Below are 21,833 nucleotides of genomic sequence, written 5' to 3' on the forward strand. Positions count from 1 at the left end.
TTGGGTCAAAGAGGAGATGCAAACATTCTGCTACTAGCCATGTTTCTCAATGCCTGTGATTTTAACACATACCACCAACTGACCAAAGGTTAACATTTACAATACAGTGTCCATTCCACAGCAGGTGGGGATGATTTTCATTTTTCTTTAGTTTATTTAAAGACTTTCTAATTTATGCTAAACCAGAAACATGATTTGCATTTCAATATTAGAAAAATTAGGCCTACCTCGTGGATTAATTCAGAAGCTTTAGGGGACTATGCCTATGGAAATGGAATTTTAAGGACAGCCAAATTCGAAGAATTGCCACATCACCAAATCAGAAATAAAAACATAAATAGCAACAGATATACTACTGGCCAAAGAAACAAAACAAAACAGCAACAACAAAAAGAACCCAAACCAGAATCCTAATGTACATTTCCTTGTATATTTCTATGACACTATCCTGTTTTTAAAGAAATCCATTTATCTATTATCTATCTTTTATATTTTCACCTGTCATCATTCTCTCTTTCTCTTTTTCTCTCTCCTTGATAGTTATCCTTGGACTATGTATGCATGAAAACTCAGTAGCACAAAAGAAATATGTTCAGTTTTCCTCACCATTAAGTCCGAACCAGTTTAAAAGATGAATTACATTGAGTTTAATTCTGCCATATGTCGACACACTGCTGTTAGTTTATTTCATCCACACTGTTCCAGTGCTTCTCAGCCTTTCTAGTGCTGAGACCCTTTAATACCTTTAATAACTTCATGTTGTGGTAACTCACAACCATAAAATTATTCGCTCCTGCTTCATAACTATAATTTTTCTACTGTTATGAATTGTAATGTAAATTTCTGATGTGTAGGATATCTAATATGTGACCCCTATAAAAATGGTAGTTCAGCCCCTCCCTCACAAAGAGTTGTGACCTGTAGGTTGCGAACTTCTTCTCTATACTATCTTTTTTCTTTTATTGAAAACATATTTTTGGCATTGCAGTGGCCTGGGCGAGGTCAGCACATGAGGGGATCTAGCTACTGTGAAGGCCATCTGGGCCTAGAACCTTCTCTACCATGAGCAGGATCTTAGTAAAGATCACTGAGAGTGAAGCAGAGATAGCTCAGATTGAGAAGAACAGGAATACACATCACCTTGCACTGTTTAAGGCTATCCTTACTAAGCTTCAAAGAGAACTAACTCATCACCCTGAAAGGTAGTGGGGTCAGGAGAAGGTTTTGATGTGACCAAGACAGGTAATGCTTGAATTGGGCTTGTGTGTTTCTATCTGTGGAGAAGTCAGCTCTGCTAAGTAACCTATCAGGAGTGAATTCTGAACTGGGAGCCTATGAATTCACTATTTTGATCACTGTGCCTGCTGCCATCAGATATAAAGATGCCATGCTCGAGTTCCTGGCTCTCCCAGGTATCATCAAAGATGCCAAGGATGGAAAGATAGCATCAAAAAGTCACTGCAAAGGGACAAACATGTGGTTTGATCTCAATTGTCCTGGATATCCTAAAATCCTTGGAACATAAGAAGATAATTGAAAATCAGTTGGAAGGATTGGGGATTTGCTTGAATAACACTCCCCTAAAAATGGCTTTAAAGAGAAGACAAAGGAGGCATTAATCTCACAGCTACTTGTACTCAGAGTAAACAAATGCTAGTAATGGCAGAAAGCATTCTTGTTGAATACAAAATTCATAATGCTGACAAGATTTTTCGTAGTGATGACACTACTGAGTACTTTATTGCAGTGGTAATAAAGTTTATTATTTACCAGGAAACAGAGTTTATATATCCTGTGTCTATGTATTGAATAAGATTGATATGCTCTCCATGAGGAATTAAGTATCATCTATAATGTGCATCACTATGTACCTATTTCTTCACATCACTACTGGAACTTTGACAACATGTTAGAGAAAAATCTGGGATTATCTGAAACTAGTAAGAATTTACATGAAAACCAAAGGCTGGTTACCAGATTATATAATACCAATAGTATTATCCTACTCCAGGAACACGGTGGAAGATTTCTGTATGAAGATTCACAAAAATCTTATAAAATTTTAAATATGGTTTTGTCTGTCTTCTCTCTATGGAACATAATCCTCAGAAAGTGGGTAAGACCATATGCTGAAAGAGGAAGATGTCATTCAGATTGTGAAAAAGTGAATCCCTGTCTTTCCATCTGTAGGCTAGCCATAGTCATTTTCCTTATGATCAAGTACCCTCCTCAACCCCATCTGACCTTGGCAGCGACTGGATTGAGGTACACGGATGGATATAGAGGCTTGCAAAGAGGAACATGCAGTTGTAGCTGAGGCTCACCTAGAATTCCTTATTCATCATCTTCAGTCTCTCAAAGTCTGGGTTTATAAGTGTGTGCCTACAATGCCTCAGCAATATCACCTTCCTTGCCTTGGTCTCACTTCTACTGAGTGGTATAAAAAAACTGGTAGGCTCACTCATTGAAGAAAAAAGAAAAAAATATTTCCATACAACATATTTTGAATACGTTTTCTCTCTCCCAACCCTTCCCAGTTCCTCCTCTCCTCCCCTCTCATCTGGAGCCATATCTTTTCCATTTGTCATTAGACAACAAACAGATATCAAGGATATAATGATAAAATAAAATAGTATTTTTTTTAAATTTGGAATTGGAAAAAACATACAATAAAAAAAGAGCCAAAGAAAAAGTACAAGAGATGCGTAGAGATGTAGAGATACACCTTTGAATGCACAGGAAGGAATGGAAATACCAACTTGGAAGGTCAGGAATAGATTTAAGGTTGCGAACTTTCAGAGATGTATCAGAATAATTGTCTGTCTACTGTGTATGCTGGGGCTTTGGGTTCTTTTTGGAATCTGTTATTTTGAGTCATGATGTGGAAAGGTTACCCTCTGAACCAGAAGAATGTAGAAGAACCTCTGCTGGTAACCTCTTTCTCACAGGGCAAGTGAAAACCCTTGCCACAATATAAAGTTCCCTGAATTTTAAAATTTTAAATTCCTTAGGTTTATTTGTCTGCGTTATATGTATGTATGGGACATATATGAATATGTTTTTCTTGTATTTGTCTGGCTTGAGATAACTTGCCAGAGCCTACCAGAATAGAAGAAACATATTTCATAGTCTCTGTTCTCCTTTATAAGGTCACTAAAATTTAAAATATATCAAAAATTGTTTAAGAAATAGAGATGATATTTAAAAGTAGAACTAGTAAAATAATTTTCTAACTAAGCAAAACAGATTTTTTAAAGTAGAAAAGTAAAATTATAGTGAAAGTTCTTAGAAAGAACTATTTTAAAATTTCCAAAATAAGAGAATCAAGAATTTCTAGTACCAATGTATCAGCACTCATATTTCTTTACCAAACTTTGGTGTAAATACTGATTGATAAAACCAAGCATGTATCTTCCTAAGCACAGTTAAAAGCCTGTTGCTGAGGGCAATCATAGTCACAAATAGAAAATGGACTGTTGATTTTTGTTCAGTGAGAATGATGTATTCATTACATTGCCTTCTAAATATGCATGCCCATACTCAGATTTGTGCTGCTATCAGCTTTGGTCAGAGAATCTGGTTACTGTTTTTTAATTGATTTTTTTAATAGTGGAAAATGTAATAGGCTGAATTGAGGAAGATAAGTATTTTCTGAATATTCAACCAAAAATGAGACATCTATACTTTAGGAAAAAAATGTTCATGATGAAAAGGAGGCAGAAAGAATTTCAGTCAGCAGAAGAAGGATCAAAGCACAGTAGAACATTATATCTGGGTATGACATGGCTATTGTACTCTTGAACTCATAGTAGCTTTGTATGCCTGCATAATAAATATACAAGATTTGTCTCATCAACATCCATCAATATGGAAGAAGAGAGGCCTCATGAGACCTCATCTGCTTTTGGGGATCTGTGGACAAATAATGGTTGGCAAAGAAGAAAGAACCAATTTCTGCAATGATATACCCACTATCAGGATGCAATGCTTTAAAAAAATACTCACTAATACCCTAGTATTAGTGAGCAATACTAATTAAATATTAATTAGCAATCTTAATTAAATATTGGCTTACTAAATAAGACACAAAAGTAGAGGGTGGGTTAGTTTGGAAGATGAAAGAGGTTAGAGCGTGAAAGGGACAGAATAAGGTGATGGAGATGAATATGATAAAGAAGATTTATACAAACATCATAGTATAACTGGTGATGGTTAATATTGATTGTCAACATGTTCTAAAATCACTAAAAAGAAAAAATAATTCTAGGCATGTCTATGAGGGATTATCTAGTTAATGTGGGAATGCCCACCTTAAATATGGGTAGCACCATACTGTGAACTGGGACCTCAGATTACACAAAAAGCAAAACAGAGCTGAACGCCAACATTCATCTCTTACTGCCTTCTTTCTGGGGCTGCAATATGGCAAGCAACAAGACCATATGGATTCTAGATTTTTGGAATTGGTTCATGGGAAGAATATAAAGAGTTTAGAACTCTAGGCTAAAAAGGCCCTAAGATTCTGTAAACAAAGCATTATTCTTGTGGGAACTTGCAAGACAAGAATGCCAAGAGCAGTGCACACAATGGGGGCCAGGTTTACAAGGTTTCAAATAGAAAAAAGGACTCCACTGGTTCAGAGGTTTTATTGCTACATTTTTGCATAGACTATGCTGCATTTTCTCCATTTCCCAAGAACTTGCAAGAAGATGAAAAAACAGGTGACACAATAACTCTTTGGCAGAGAAAGTTTCAAGGCTGCAACACATCAAGGTTATGGCTACTCTTCTCTGTTTTTATTCAGTTCTACAGTAATAGAGAGTCAACAGGAAGGCATGGAGTTTGGTTTGCAAAGATAATTTTACTGTCTAGATTTCCTTGTCATAGTTGACCTAGTCTTCAAAGTGTGAGCCAGAATAAGACTTTTTTTTTAATTTTATTTTTTTCTTATCAGCTACATTTTATTAACGCTGTATCCCAGCTGTATCCCACTCCCTCATTCCCTCCCAATCCCACCCTCCCTCCCTCATCTCCACCGTGCCTCTTTCCAAGTCCACTGATGGGGGGGACCTCCTCCCCATTCATCCAATCCTGTTTTATCAGGTATCTTCAAGACTGGCTGCAAAGCCCTCCTCTGTGGCCTAAGAGGACTGGTCCTCCCTTGGGGGGTGGGGAGGTCAAAGAGCCAGTTATTGAGTTTCTGTAAGAAATAGTCCTTGTTCCCCTCACTATGGGAAACCAATTGGTTATTGAGCTACCACAGGCTACATCTGAGCAGAGGTTCTAGGTTATATCCATACATGGTCCTTGGTTGAATGTCAGTCTCAGAAAAGACCCTGTGCCCAGAATAAGACTTTTAATTGCTTTTCTCACCATTTTTTTCCACAGTAACAACAGTAGCAACTAATTCAAAACTCATTACTATGCATAAAATAAAGTTTGTTTTATTGAACTAATAAAGTTCATTTTAAGAATGAAAGGCAGGATTATCATGTCTGACAAATTGCTTTAAGTATGTTTAAATTCTATGACCACTCATTGTGAACTGAATGCTTGGCCAGTAACTAAAGTCGTTATTAATTGACCACTTGTTAAGTTCTAATTTACTAAAATCTAAAAAATAATGAAGAAATGATATTATCTTCCCCCGTCTATGTACATGGTAGGTATTCTTAATAAAATTAATTTTTAAAAGCTAACATTTATTTTTTTTGTATTTAAAACTCTTAAATCGGTGTACTTTTTTCTAAACACTTTAACATGACTCAATTGAACATTTTTTATCTTGCTTAAAATTTTATTGGAATCTCAAAACATTCCAAGCATAAAGGTGCTGTGAATTTAAAATTGAATGAGTGACTTTAATTTTATCTTTGTTTCTACTGGTCAATATTTTAGATTTTTCATTAACATATGTTGTTGAAATCATATTGTACCAATACCTTAGGACTAATGTCACAATTTGGCATACATATGAGAGCTTTAAAATGACAGAATTTATCCTTTCACAGTTCTAGAGGCCAAAAGTCCAAAGTCAGTATGTCAGCAAGCTTTCAACTAGGCCTGAGGAGACAAGTTTCCTGTTCTTCCTGCTGTGAAGAGTTGTCAACTTTCCCTGCCTGGGGCCATATCTCTTAAATCTCTGCTCTGTCTTCACATCACATTCTTGTGTCTTTCCATTTCCGGGGTTTTAGTGTATCACTGACATTGAAATGGGGTCCACTTGTGAAAGTAGAATACTCTACTTATCACATGATGTGCATATTAATTACATCTATCTCTACGCTTTTCTACCCCTTCCCAAGATAGATGACATTCATAGGCTCCAGGGCAGAGAATGAGCGAATCTTTTGGGAGGAGTCACAATTCTATCAGCATGTATTCCTTTTTTATGGATTCTTTAAGAATAAAGTACTTCTTTTAAGGCATATTAAATCTGCATGATTTTCATATCTTTTTAATTTTTATAGAAAGTCATTGATATGAATCAAATATATTGGTATATTCACGGGTTATATTTAACATTAGATTTAGAAATAAACTGATTTCTAAATAAAAGTTTGTTGTTTTCCTGCTGGTGTTTAATTAGCTACTAAAGAAAGAGTTTTGACTTTTTCACAATTAATTAGTTACTAGTAGATAAACATAATTTTAATGTATAAGGATTGTTTTGCTGGAATATTCTATTTCAGTTCTGCTGGCTTATATAATATCTTTCAGCAGTGAAATGGAAGAATCCCAAAGATAGAAAGGATGTGGAAGTAGTTGGGCCAACATGCAGGATTAATGTTTGGAAGTATTACAAGTAATTCCAAATACCAACACATGTTTCATGTTGGACAAATCTTAGTGGAAGAGACATACAGACATTAGAAAATAGTTCAACTTTTAATTTTTCTTTTTTAAAAAATTATTTTTTATTAATTACAGTTTATTTACTTTGTATCCCAGCTATTGCCCACTCCCTAATTCCCTCCCAATTCTACCATTCCTCCCTCATCTCCTCCCATGCCCCTCCCCAATCAAATGATAGGGGAAGTTCTCCTCCTCTTTCCTCTGACCATAGCCTATGAGGTCTCATCAGGATTGGCTGCATTGTCTTCCTCTGCAGCCTGGTAAATCTGCTCCCCTTCAGGAGGTGATGATCAAAGAGCCAGTCACTGAGTTCATGTCAGAGACAGTCCCTGTTCCCATTACTAGGGTGCCCACTTGGAAACTGAGCTACCATGGGCTACATCTGTGCAGGGGTTCTAGGTTATCTCCATGCATGGTCCTTGGCTGGAGTGTCAATCTCAGAAAAGACCCCTGTATCCAGATATACTGATTCTGTTGTTCTCCTTGTGGAGTTCTTGTCCCCTCCAGCTCTTTCTATTTCCCCTTCTTTCATAAGATTCCCTGCACTCTGCCTAACGTTTGGCTATGAGTCTCAGCATCTGCTTTGATACCCTGCTGGGTCTTTCAGAGGCCCTCTGTGGTAGGGTCCTGTTCTGTTCCCTGTTTTCTCCTTCTTCCGATGTCCATCCTGTTTGCTTTTCTGCATGATGATTGATCATCTTACCCGAGGTCCTCTTTCTTGCTTAGCTTCTTTAGGTGTACAGATTTTAGTATGTTTATCTTATATTATATGTCTAATATCCACTTATAAGTGAGTATATGCCATGTGTGGCTTTCTGCTTCTGGGATACCTCATTCAGGATAATCTTTTCTATTTCCCACCATATGCCTGCAAATTTCGTGTTTTCCTTATCGCTTCATTTTCTTTTTCATTTTCTCATTTCTTTCACTTTTTGTTTCCGAATTTTAATTTTTTTTTAGTTTGGGAAAACCAAACCTTCAAGTATCCCTGAAAATGCAGTTTTCACAGTTTCCCTGACTCTTAAAATATTTCTGACTTACTGTTCTTTTCTGTTAACTCTAAGATACCTATTACACAAAAGCCAAGTTGTTTGTTTGTTTTGTAAAATTGTGACAGAGCTCTCTGTCTAAACAATGCACACCCATGATACAGCTTTGGTAGTATCGAAAGGAAGATAGCACAGTTCAATTAACTAATACAATGGCCCTAAGTCAACACACAAATCTCAAGTCAAACACAGACTAAGTTTTGTTGTGTTCAAATAGACCCAGAAGTAAAACAATGAACATCTATGGTTCAAGCCACCAGAGCATTGGTTTGTTTTAGGTGCTCAAGAAGACTGGAAATATGTTTGCTTTGATCAGAGTGATGGCTTTCTCATTATTGGTGATGTTCCTCCCAAAGATTTGGGATTCTTCCCTAAAACATAATTTATATTTGTCATTTCTTTTACTTTTATAGTTCATTTATTTATTTATTCATTACAATTTATTCACTTTGTATCCCAGCTGTATCCCCAGTCCCACTGATCCTCCCTCATTTTCCCTATGCCCTTTTCCTAGTCCACTTATAGGGGAGGATCTCCTATTCTTCTATATGACCATAGCCTATCAGGTCTGGTTTTAAATGCCTTTCTTATTAGTTTGTTTATTTATTTCGAGAACCATTGAGTTTAACCAGATTCGTTTGTGGTTAACATGTGACCACATGTTTGTGAATATATGTGCGAGAGCCCAGTGGCCACTTCCTGTGTGTAGAACATAGCTAAGGAAAATGACTGTCCTCTCCTCAGAAGCTATCAGTAGCGAGTAGTTCAGCAGGCACTATGGCCCTCTCCTCAATTCATGACTGACTAATGATGAGACAAGTCTTGTTTAGGTACATGGTAGGTAGCCACAGCTTCTGTGGAAAAGTCACTTCATTGGCTTTGTCATGCCCAAAGTCAGTGTTTCACAGCCCTTCCTCCTTCTTCAGGCCCTTGTATTTCCTCCACTCCTCAGTTCCTCTGTGGTCCCTGAGCATTAATGGTTGTGCTATAAATGCCCTGTTTATGCCTTCACTTATTCTCAGACTTTGAGTATCTGTGAATATCTGCTGTTACTACCTTTGATTTCAAACATAGGCTTCGTTAGTTAAGGTTATAGGTAGCATTTGTCTGTGGGTATAAACACAGGAAGCAACTTGGCATCAGGCCAATTCAGCTAGCCAGCAGCAGCAAGTTTGCCCCTAGGATCTACGACTTTCTCACCCTTAGGTTTTCCTGCGAGCTTTAGATTACTAGGTGTGAGCATTTGGCCTTTTAAGTTGAACAGAAAATAATTATTACATTTCTTTCATTTATAGCTCAACTGAAGTGAAATGTAGATATTAGTCAAAGGAGTTGATCTATTTTAAGTAAACAGTGCTACAATTCTAAGTTTATTCTAAAGATACTAAACTTCACAATCACTTTTGATAAAAATAATGTAATTAATAGTTCTCAACAGTCTTCCGTTTAAAGTAGTCTTTCCATTATAATGGTTTATTCATATTGTTCTCAGAGTTGGAGGTTTATAAACAGCAGAGTAAGCACCACAGTGGGACTTATTGGCACAAATAGTGCAAAGCATTCAATTGGCACCAAAGTGTTTTACAACTCTGTGTTAAGATCAAAAGATGATTGATAATCAAAAGATTTGATCTAAGTGTTTACTGAAGGCACAAAGTTCTACAAGTACAAGTTTATTTTGCTTTGAGCTCATGAATCTCTGCTAAAGATCTAGAATAATTTTTAGTCCTACTTTAAGATTCACAGTATGTTCCAAACACCAGACTCAGTGACATTTGAACTTGAGTTATATTCAAGTAAGGTGTGTTTTGTGTATTTAGTTTCTGGAGTGTAGAAATTGAAGATATTGGGTCATATAAAATATTCCATAGGTGAAAATATGGTTTCTTTGAACACTGAGACTCTTTAACTTTATTCTATCATTTTCATTGTTAAATTTGAGAATGAAACTGAGCATAGATCAGAAATGCAACTTCTGTTTAGTGGTCTTAATAAAGAGTAATAGGCAAGATTAAAGTCTATCTCCCCTGCACCTTGGCACCAATACTACAGACAGTCCTAAGCAGCTTTAGGAATACAAAGTAAGAGAGAGGATACAATTCAAGGCTGCCTTCTTTCCTGAGCAAAAGCTATAGAACACTGAAATACCCAAGGACACAAATCATACTGTTTCACTTTCTTCTCTTTTTCAACCCCTGCATTCAGGCTTTAACCCTCTTTTCCTTTCTTTTTTTCTTATTCAGTGTCTGTTAACCCTAATGTTTTTCATTAAAATACTCATGTGCTATCATTTAATCCCTCCAAAACTAATAAAAATTCCTCATTTTTCCCCACAAAACTCTTGAGAGCAAAAGTAACTTGCCAAGATCCTTGAAATAATGATTGGCAATACATTACTAAGATAATGTATTGTCTGCAATCCAAGTTAGGTGCTTTCTAAGTCTGTATGAAAGAAGTATCAGTGTTCTGATTCATTATAAAAACCCAAAAGATGAAACAATGCTTAAAAATCTCGTACTTCTATGTGAAATGTGACAATTTTTCTACAGCCCTTAGACTCTGGCTCCTCCATTTTACAGGGCAGGGATAGTGGGCACAATCTTCATTGTAGTGGAGACTTCCAGCTAATTCTTCTGCTTCTTTAGTTTTCCTTAATTTTGCTTGCAAAGCCAAGTTACAATACCTTTGGTTTTACTAGTACCCCACTTGTGTGAGAAAATTTACCCTTTAAGCGCACCTTTGTCCCTCTGTTATGTACTTGGAATATAAAGCACAAATACTTGACTAATATGTAGATTGTGGTCCATGCACTGTCACAGTGAAAGGCTACCTTTGTATTTTCTAGCAGAATCCTCTCTGTGGAAACAGAAAGCAAAATTCTGCAAAACAATGACATTAGCAGGCTTCTAGGTGTAGCCGGAAACTCTGAAACAATGGAAGGCAGAAAAGAGAAGAAAAGCTGTCATGGCAGAGCCAGGAATGTACACAAGGCATGCAATTCTGCTTCCAGTTTTCATGTAGTACTTAGGATATTAGCTAAGTACCTTGCATAAAACTTGATTTGCAGATAAAAGAGTTGATCCCAATGCCCCAAACCTAAACCCTAGGGTATGAAATGTGCCATATCCTTAATTTGAGAGTGCTAGAATGTTTTAAAGTCAGGGTTTATTTGACGCTGAAACATTTCTGTGCTAGGGCAAAATAATAATAATAATAATAATAATAATAATAATAATAATAATGATAATAATGATAATAATAAATAAATAAAAATGGCACCAGGTCTTTGCAAAGCAGTAGGGACATCAAAGATGAGTGATTTCAAGAAGAGTTGTTTTGAAACAAACTTTTGAAAAACACTTCTATATTTGCAAATAAATAAATAACAATGTAATTTTAGGCGCATTTAGTCTTATCCTTAAAGCAGAAAATTTCAAAAATAGGAAAACAAGCCCAGGTTAAAATAATTTAACTCTTTGCTTCAGAAGCAATGAAAGAATTCCCAAAGTAAGAAGGTCTGTGAGAAATAAATACACAGAGAGAGCAAGAGATCACATGCACACAGGCAAAAACATGCACACACACAAATTAGCACATGTGCACAAAGGCACATAATAAATATGCATTCACATGTTCACATATATTGTGTATAAAACATACTGAACTGCACAACTATGTCAGACTTCCAGATCAGTAAAACAGCTGTAAACATTAAAATGCCTGACAACTGCAAAAATAACTGAAAGTGACAGTAGCCAATATTATATATGGCTGAAGCATGTAATTTACATCTTAGTGAAATTAAACATACTATAATAGTCTAGCTTCCAGGCAGCAGTACTATTAAATTTGCAGTAGTATATTATGACATCACGTGAAACCCCAGGATACACATTAGGGTCTGCCTATTATGGTTTGTAATCTGTATTGCTGCTCTGGTTAGCTTTTCATTTAATTCATTGCAAGCTTCTATTTTTTTTTAAAGACAAATAACAGCAATTGAAAATGTTGCTCTGTGCAGTAGCTGTTAAGCCTCAGGATGCAGTGATGTCACATTGTAGAATCAGTGATGATAGCTTATATCTGAGAAGCATTAGGAAGTCAGAATTATATTGAACAGTGTAATAACATTAGCCTTTTTATAGCCAGTAAGTATAATTTGAGGAGGTATTCTAACTCACCTTTATTTTTTAAAATGTTTCTTAGCTAACTAAGATTGTACAATGCTGGAATAACAATAAAGCCTGCTTAATTTAATAGAGAGTTTATATTATACAGCAGCAATCACAGGCAAATATACTGCATTGAAAGCATTACAGGTTTCCACTCTTATGGGCATAAGAAATGATGAGATGTAGGCTGAAGAGAGAACTCTGTTGCTGTGCACGCAGGGGACTTTAGGTTGTTCTCCAAAATCTATGTAATATAGCTTCACATGTTGTGCACACCTATAATCTCAGCACTGAGGGCGCAGAGACTGGCAGATGCCTGGAGCTCACTGGGCATGTTGCCTAATAAATTGGTGATTCCAAGCCTACACTAAACCATATCATATCACACAAATACACACACACACAAAAAAAAAAACCCAGAATGTTCCTGAGAAGTGATACCAAGATGTCTATACAAATGTGTACCTTTGAACACATGTACACACAACACAAAGAAAGAGAAGGGTAAATTTCTGTAACCATACTAAATTATTTCTAATATTTTGTGTATAAAAGATTTTCTTTGGTGGAGTTGATGCTTCATATTTAACATTTCCAAGGGCAAATTTAAAGGACTGGTGGACTTTGTTTTGTTTTAACATGACTCTCAAAAGTTGTGAAGAAATGTTAAAAATCCCTCGTGGTGGCTTTTGGAAAGGAGCAGGCAGTTTCAAAGATGCTCCCTCTTTCCAGACATCTCTGGTGTTGTGTAAGGTATTCATCACACACTTTGTGCCCTGACTGAAACACCGACTCATTCTTCTTTAAGGACACTTGAGGAACAAGCCAAGTAAAACAGACAAAACTTCTTCCATCAATGGCTGCCAGTTCTACAAAACAAAACAACAACAACAAAACAAACAAACGTGGGCAATGGATGAGAGATGATGAAGCATCTAGGAAAGATGGACTTAGAAAAAAAATATTGAAGTAGAAGAAAGTAATCTTCAACCTCATATCCTTGAATGAATTGTGTTAAAGGATTTATGAAGCATGAGTAAGCTTCAGGTTTCACATGATACCTGATGTTTTCCATAAATGTTAAGAACTGAAGTCAGACACTGGAATAGAAGCCAAGAAATTCTATGAGAAATATTATTTAAGACACTGTAAGATATATTTCAGATAAATGTTAGCTATGAAAATTAGGTAGGTAGATGAAATCTCAACCCTGACTTTCAAAAGTATAAAAGGGAAAGGAAGACGGGGAAATAATGGAGAGCATTGGGCAGAATAAAATTAAACTGTCAGCAAAACCCTGAATTTGAAATTTGGAAACAGCCTAGCAGAGAGAGGCATGTACTCCTGCAGGGAAGAGAGTGAATCGTAATTCAAACAGAAAATGAAAACTTTCTCTTTTAAAGCAACCTATTCTCACTTCTAGGAATATTGTTCTTTCATCTTTCGCCCAAGGGAAAAAGAGTTTTGTGTAGTTTTATCCCAAATGCCAATTTTTATAACACTTTAGGGAGAACACTTGTAAGTTTGTGTTGCTTTTCTAGATCTAGTTGCTCTCTGCTACTCTTCCTTCTTGTGGGTTCTATTCGTATTCAATATAATCTTGTCCTTTTTTGCATAATATATATATATATATATGACATACGCACACACACACACACACACACATATCACATAGAGAACAAATTTCAGTTTGTTTTTGGCAAGTCTGGGAATTTATAGAAAGTCTTGCATTTGTTAAGCAATCACTCTACACTGAATTGTGCTGTGTCCCAGAATTACGTATTTGTTTTTGAAAGGGCTGACTGGTTGGGGTAAGGTTCTTGATTCTGGTGAGTTCTTCCTTTATTGGAAAAGAAGGCTGGCCTTATAGATAATGAAGGTTGGATCTGAATGGCAAACTATGTTTTTTAATTATTCATGGATAGCCACTCTCTTTACCTAGTCTTATTTTAAGACACAGATAAATTACCAGGCGTGAAGGGCAGTGGACACTGGTCTTTCTTCAGGAGGTCCGGAGCTATGGTCCTATTGCCCCACACTGAAGCAGTGACCATGCAGAAACAAGCTGTGGGTGATGGCTTAGCCAATTCTGTGACATGTTTCTGCAGTTCTCATTTCCATTATAGAACTCATCCATTAATAGCCATCAGTACTGAAACTTGTGTTTGTAAAAAAGTAAGGGACTTGATTAATAGGTATTTTATACATCTGGTATTTTCTCATAAAAGACTAGAAAACTTATTTCAATTATCATACCACCAACAAGGATGCAATCTGTTCACAAGGCCTGTTTACGAGTGGTTGCTTTGGGTAATGGCTGTTTTCTTAGCATGGGAAATGAAATATAATATTATTAAACAGAGATATGCAGAATGAGGTGTCAACTTATCCATCTTCCTGATGTTTATGGGCTTCACTTTTTAAAATGTTTACTTTATTTTATTTTATGAGACCACACGTTAAAGTATTATTCTGTTTGAAATGATGTAATTTCTTTTATTCCTATTTTAATATCCTTGAGTATTAACATCCTTATACTTATAAGCAATCAACTAAGGAAACCTGTGGTAGGTATCCTATTAATTCCAGCCACATAAGTGAGTCATAACAGAAGAGACAATAAAAGTGTAAGTCTTTGCATGAGAAAAAGAGCTGGGCTTTGCCAGAAGGAAAGCAAATTTTAATGTGTAGAGACTGCCTGTGGTAGAGAAAAGGGAAAGAGGAATAGATAGTAAAAAACACATTATAGCGTCTGTGCTGGGCTTGCTGTGGAGAAGAGACAGTCGCTGACATGAACGGTTGCCTGCTTCTTGATCACTTCTCCCTGGGGGGGGGGCGACCTAGCCAGCCCACACAGGATAGGATCCAGGCAGTCCTGATGGAACCTCATAGGCTAGCGTCAGACAGTAAGGGAGGAGGACTTCCCTTATCAGTGGACCAGGGATGAGAGATAGAGGAGGAAAAGGAAAGGATGGTGGGAATGGGTGGAGATGAGGGAGAGGGCTACAACTGGAATACAAAGTGAATAAATTGTAAATAATAATTATAACAACAACAATAATAATTCAAATAATAAAGGAAAGGAAAAAACACATTATAGACAGTGAAGTCTGTCTGTAACTGTTTCTATATCTCTTTGTATATACAGACAATCAGTAGGGAGGGGTACACAAATAAAGATATTATGGAATCTGGGCACAGTGCTGTATGGCTTTAATATCAACACTGAAGACAGGCAACAGAGGCTGTTCTTTTTAAGTTTGAGGCTTATCTGTTTTATAAAGCCAATTCTAGGCTAGCCAGTGCTACCTAGTGAGGCCTTATCACAAAACAAAACAAAACAACAAAGGAGAAAAGAAAACTAATGGAAGTAAGGTACCTTGGTTTTAGATATTAGTAAAATCTTCAATAAATCCCACAATACCTGCCTCTGTCAATGTTGTAATTTGTATGTCTTTTTCATTATTATGTTTTGAATCCCTAATTTACTCTAAAAATTCTGTTGTGAATGTTAGGTTCACAGCTGCTAGCCTTATTTTGGGATGTCCTGGAAATGGGCAAATGAGGACTTCCTGAAGAAATTGAGTCATTAGAGTCCTCACTCATGGCTTCTTCTTCCTATTCTCTGTGCACTCTCTCTGTCAGGAGTAAACAGCTATTCAACGGCTACTTCACTAGTCTCACCATGGCCTGCCCACCATGATGCACTGAAAATATTATGAATTTTTAGTGAAAAGAAGTTTTTTAGCCTTTTAAGTTGTCCTGTCAGGTATTTGGCCACAGTAACATGAAATTTTTCTTTGTTTTAGGGATACAAAAATAATGTCTTAAAAGCTAATTATTGCTGCTCATTTAATTATAATTACTCCCAATTTCCCCAGGGATCATGGCATTAATAAGTAGGCCTATGTGTAGAGGGAAAAAAAAATGTAAGTAAGTTTCATACCAACAAAACACTGGTGGATGATATGGACTTTAGGACTTTACAGTAGTACTATCTCACAGGAGCTAGGAGGTCCTCTCACATATGGAGAATGAGTTTTAAAAATGCAAGGACAGATGGCATCACATGGTGTACCTCCCTTAGCATGACTTCCAGTGCACCTCGGCATTGAGTATGTCATAAAAATAAAAATAAGACGAGACTGTTTTTGTTGTAGCTGCTTCCCAAGTAGGTTCTAGGTATGTAGCCCAGGCTACCTCTTAACTCCTAATTTTGTGGCTTAGCATCTCCAGTGCTTAGAATACAGACTCTATGGCTGAATGTGACTTGAAAACACTGCTTTAAAGGTATACTTTAGATCAGTATTGTCTAGAGGTAATAAAGTAAAAGATTATATATAATTTCTATCTGCTGGTAAATGCATTAGAAAAAAGAAAATGAGTCAAAATTTAAAAGACATATTTTTTATCAATCCTAGAATATCAAACAGCATAATTTAAATATAAAATAAATAAAATTTTAGCATAATGTTTTACATTATTTTTCACATGGTCTCCAACACTGATATTTATTTTAACTCACATAACAGAACAGTTTGGGCTTGTCATAGTTTAAGTGCTACTTTGCTGTATGTAGTTAGTAGAAATCCTATTGGACAACACAATGCTCAATGGGAGAAATGCGCCATTTCAAGAAGAAATGGGCTGTGAAACGGGCATCAGCATAGTGCAGTGAAAAATTGTCACTCTGTGGATATCAGTGACTGCCTGGCATCATCACGCAGGCAATGGCTTCTCTAGCTATGACACACAGAGAAAACTTATAAGAGGTACTCAGTACAACATCAATTAATGATTGAATTATTTTCATAAAGAACAGACAAAATCTATTTTCTGTATTGACTAAGGTAAATATTCTTTTACTTACTGAAAGTAAATGTGCCTAAATATTAATTTTTCAGCTTTGTAATGACTTCTTAAAAAATGTAATAATTGAAGTTCTTAACAGTCTTGGCACCAAGATGTAAAACCTTTACTGAAATGTTTATTATACAGAAACATGTATACATTTTTATTATCTTTGTATATAAATATGAAGATCCTATAAACTTTTCAGTGCACTATATCAGGAACCTGTTCAGAAGTGCGTTTACTTGTGTGTGTGTGTGTGTGTGTGTGTGTGTGTGTGTGTTTTAATAATAATGGCTGAAGGCTCCCAAAGATCATCCAGGTGGGTGAGGCTCAAAGATCTCTAATCACATTCAATGATATAAAACATCAATGATACAATTGACAAGCAAATTTCCAAAAGTAAAAGACAGAGAGAATTTTGAAAGCAGCACAAATGCTAAATTCTTTGTACAACACATTCATAAAAAGCTGTTGGATTTCCTCGAGCAGTCATGAAGAACATTGGGATGAAAGTTTAAAGTACAGACAGAATATTAGAACACCTCCCAATCAAAATGTTTTAACTCTTTCAGATATATAGAGAGGTGAAGATTCTTAGATAAGCTGAAGCAAAAACTAATTGGGTGACAGAGTCAGGCCGAGGCCTAGAACTCACTAGGCATCCAGCCTATTGGAAATGGAGAGCTTTGGTCAATGAGAGACCATATTTCAAATCAGTATGGCAGCAATCCATAGGTAAAAGGGACCTCTGCACACTCAAGTGAGTTCACCACACACATACATCACTCACAACACAGAGACATGCAGAAAAGATGAAAATGAAAAAAAAAAAACAGAAATATTGAATAATCTAGAAGAAACATATGACTGCCAAGATATATATCATATTAAGACAGAATGAAAAATGTGAACACTGCAATAATGAGAAAGGTAGTTGAATCTGTAATATAGGCTACAAAAAGCAAAGCCTCAGAACTGATGACTTCACTGGTGAATTGCACCAAACATTTTATGGAAGAAATATCTTTGCCAAATTTAAAAGATGATATACTCTTGTTGTATTAGGTAAGCATTAGCTATAATATCCAATCAATGAGGAAAAGTAAATTAAAGATCAACATCCATAACAAATACTGTATCAAAATACTAGCAAACATAATTGCATGCCTGATTAAAAGGTCCAGACTCCATGTCCAACAAAGGCAGCTCTAAACCTCAAACACAGAGTAAAAAAAGTCATTATCATCTATATAATGCAGACAAAGTGACAAATTGAACATATTTTACAATGAAAACTCTCAACAAACTGGTACAGAAGGGATGTACTTCACCACATAAAAGTCCATCTAAAAGAAACTCAGTGCTCACACCATACACTTAGGTGAAAAAACTAAGCATTTTTTTACTTTAAGATCAAAAAACTTATTAATAAGATTAATAATGCATACATGGCTTGTATTCAAAACAATACTTTATTTCCTTACATGAATAAACAAAGAAGAATATATAAAGGTGTCCAAGTTGGAAAGAAGGTGCTTCAATGAATGCATTTAGGAAAGCTGAAGAAAACAGCCAGAATAAAAACATCAGCTATGTTTCTGTATGCACTAAATTACCCAAAAAGAAACTCAAAGAGTTTTCCACTTTATGATAGCATTAAAATAATTACCTATGAGAAACTTAACAAAGAGGGTATCATTTTCTTTTAGTTGCAAACTATAGAAACCTTAATAAAAGACACACATATTTGAAAAGGTAGCCCAAGTCTAGTTTTTCAGAATTATTATTGGTCAGATGGTTGTACTGAGATGATATGTTTAGAGTCAATGCAACTCCAGTAGACATTCTAATGTACAGAGACAGGAATAAAAGGAGGCATTATAAATTTAAAGAAAATAACAAATCACAACCTATAGCTAAAAGAACTTTGAAAAATGAATAAGCCTGAAGGATATTCCTTATTATAAATGAAAAGCTAGACAGGGCAATAGAAATAAAAACATACTTGTGGCCAAATGGGAACACAGAGCCCAAGTTGTTATCCAATTAGTTTTAGACACAAGAACTGTAAAGATCCAAGGACGATGATGACATATTAAATTAATAATGCCAATAAATCTTTACATTCATGTATAAGAAGAGATTTCAGAAAACAAAATATCATTTTACTCTGAAAAATAAATTAGAAAATTCAATGCCATGGTTCCATCATAGGTTTTATATGTGAAGTTCAAGAATAAACCACAGAATCCAAGAAAAATCAGTAAAATTTACCAATAAAAGATTTAATCAGCAAAATGGACAAAGAAAAGCCCCTAGAATGGGAAAGTTTGTAATCACACACTTAATAGAGAGTAAATATTGTAAACAATAAGGGACATAGAGAATTCAGTAAGACAGAAACCCAACTTTTAAATGCATTAGTGTTCCAAACAAACACTTTCCCAAAAATACATTCAATTGGTTATATATTCAAAACAACCATCCCTATTTTTAATCACCAGAAAAATAAAAGCAAAATCACTATGAAGTCCTATCTTGAAGCAAATATGCCAATTATAAAAACAAGAGACAACCAAAGTAGGCATTTGTGGAGACAGAATAGTCCTTGTACACTGTTAATAGAAATGTAAAAGATTGTAGGCATTATAAGACACTGTCACAGAGGGCCTCTGAAAGGCTCTGCCCTGCAGACTATCAAAGCAGATGTTGAGACTTATGGCCAAACTTTGGGCAGAGTGCATGGAATCTTATGAAAGAAGTGGGAAATAGTAAGATCTGGAGAGGACAAGAACTCCACAAGGAGAGCAACAGGACCAGAAAATTTGAACACAGGGGTCTTTCCAGAGACTCATACTTCAACCAAGGACCATGCATGGAGATAACCTAGAACCCCTGCACAGATGTAGTCCATGGCAGTTCAGTGTCCAAGTGGGTTCCATAGTAATGGGAACAGGGACTGCCTCTGACATAATATGATTGGCCTGTTCTTTGATCATCTTCCCCTGAGGAGGGAGCAGCCTTACCAGGCCACAGAAGATGGCAATGCAGCCACTCCTGAAGAGATCTGTTAGACTAAGATCAGAAAGAAGGAGAGGGGGACATCCCCTATCAGCGGACTTGGGGAGGGGCATTCGTGAAGAAGGGGGAGGGAAGGCAGGATTAGGAGGAGAGGAGGGAGGAGCTTATGGGGAGGGATACAAAATGAATAAAGTGTAATTAAGAAAAGTTAAAAAAAAAAAGATGCACCATGAATGCTTCTTTAAGAGTTCAAAATGGAACTGCCATGATTCAGCATTTTCAAATATTGACTAGAGCATTTCTACACAAGTGTTTATAGTACAAGTGTTATAAACTATAAAGAATGCACACATTTGGTGTTGGTGGATTCCTCAGGACAAGTATGCAAGAATAAATTATCTTCTAAGACCAAGAAATGTTTAGAAGTGGTGATGGTCATATGGCTCAATTTATGCCACATTAAAATTTCATTGGTCACTAAATATAGGAAGAAATATAGAGACATGCAGATCTTTCCAGAGAGTACCTTGAGAGACTAGAGTCTTGGTCTATGTAGACGGCAGGGAAAAGAAAGAAAAATGAAGTGCCCTTGTATGTATTTTGTAGTAGTGACAAAGACATTAAGGGTTTCTAGGGAAGATTCCATTTTGATCCAGTGAAGCACAGGTTCAAAAGGATAGCATGATAGGAAAGGTACAAGGACATGATGCTGATGACCAGGACAAGAAGGTACTGAGTGTTCTGAACATATCAGAATATCAAAGTCGTTCTCTGACTTAATACTGGGACAGCTTCCACATTTTTGCTCTTCAACTCTATTACCCTTATCTTGAAAAGAACCCCGGGTGCTGACTTCCCTGATTTCACAATATGGTGTAATTTGGCGAATGTTTCCATGTCCAGATTTTTAACTCTGTGTCAGTTTAGAAGACTTTTTTATTTATAAAGCTAAATATTTTCTCTGTTGTGGGCCATCAGAATAGAAAAGAACCATGGCTCAGATGTGGAGCTTCACAGAAACCAAGTTGGCTGTTAAAGCACCTCAGGGGTAGAATCCAGTAAACCTATGAAACACATCTATTCATTGATGAGGAAATACTGATTAAATTATTAGGATATGCTTAGCAAGTGGTAACTGGAAACTGTTGCTATGAAGGAGTGGAATTTCTACAAATATTTTGCAAAGCCATAGTCTTGAAGGTATGTTTGGTGTCCCTAGCGTCCTCTGTGAAAAATGAGTTGTTTGGGTGCCATCAAAAAGAATCCATGGGTAATGAAAAGTGCGAATTTCATTTGATTGTTTTTCTTTTTATTATTTTTAAATATTTAGTGTGAAGAGGTTATTTTTAAACTCAATTAAAATAAAATAAACAAAAAAAATAAAAAAAAGGTTTCTTCGTGATAGAAACAGCGCATCAACTGTACTTTATGGTAGAAGCAGATGGATGGCAGCTGAGCTTTGAACGTAAATTTTCTAACTCTAATTTCTCTTGATAGTAAATCCATCTCCCAAACTCTCAGAGAATCAAAATTTGGTGACATGTTCTGAAAGTCTACACTATACTGGAGAAAATATACTAATTTTATTGTATATTTAAGGTACCCTTTTTTGCAAATGGGAAAATCACCCTAATACGAGGCTAAGGTGTGTGTATACCTTAATACTAAATGTCTACCCAAGTCTAAAAGAAAACTAAACTCCCATAGGGGAAAAAACCCCACGAAGTTCCAAGTTTAACCCCTCTTTTCTACCACCAGTAGTATTTCAAGCACTAAAACAACACTACTCATTTACAGCATAATTAGTTTTTAAATTTTTATTAAGCAGCAGGTAACATGAGTATAGTATATACTATGCTGCATAGACTTCTAGCAGGAACAT

General features: G+C 36.0%; 1 protein-coding gene and 1 pseudogene across 35 annotated transcripts in view; one reads left to right on the top strand and one right to left on the bottom strand.

The window, feature by feature from the left end:
• The window catches only part of Ptprd (protein tyrosine phosphatase receptor type D), a 2,581,289-nt gene that overhangs the window by 998,013 nt on the left and 1,561,443 nt on the right, over positions 1-21,833 (bottom strand). The window lies entirely within an intron of this gene.
• LOC110560770 (developmentally-regulated GTP-binding protein 1-like) lies at positions 1,063-2,168 on the top strand (annotated as a pseudogene).

This window comes from Meriones unguiculatus, chromosome 12 (genome assembly GCF_030254825.1).
Source record: "Meriones unguiculatus strain TT.TT164.6M chromosome 12, Bangor_MerUng_6.1, whole genome shotgun sequence".
Taxonomy (NCBI): domain Eukaryota; kingdom Metazoa; phylum Chordata; class Mammalia; order Rodentia; family Muridae; genus Meriones; species Meriones unguiculatus.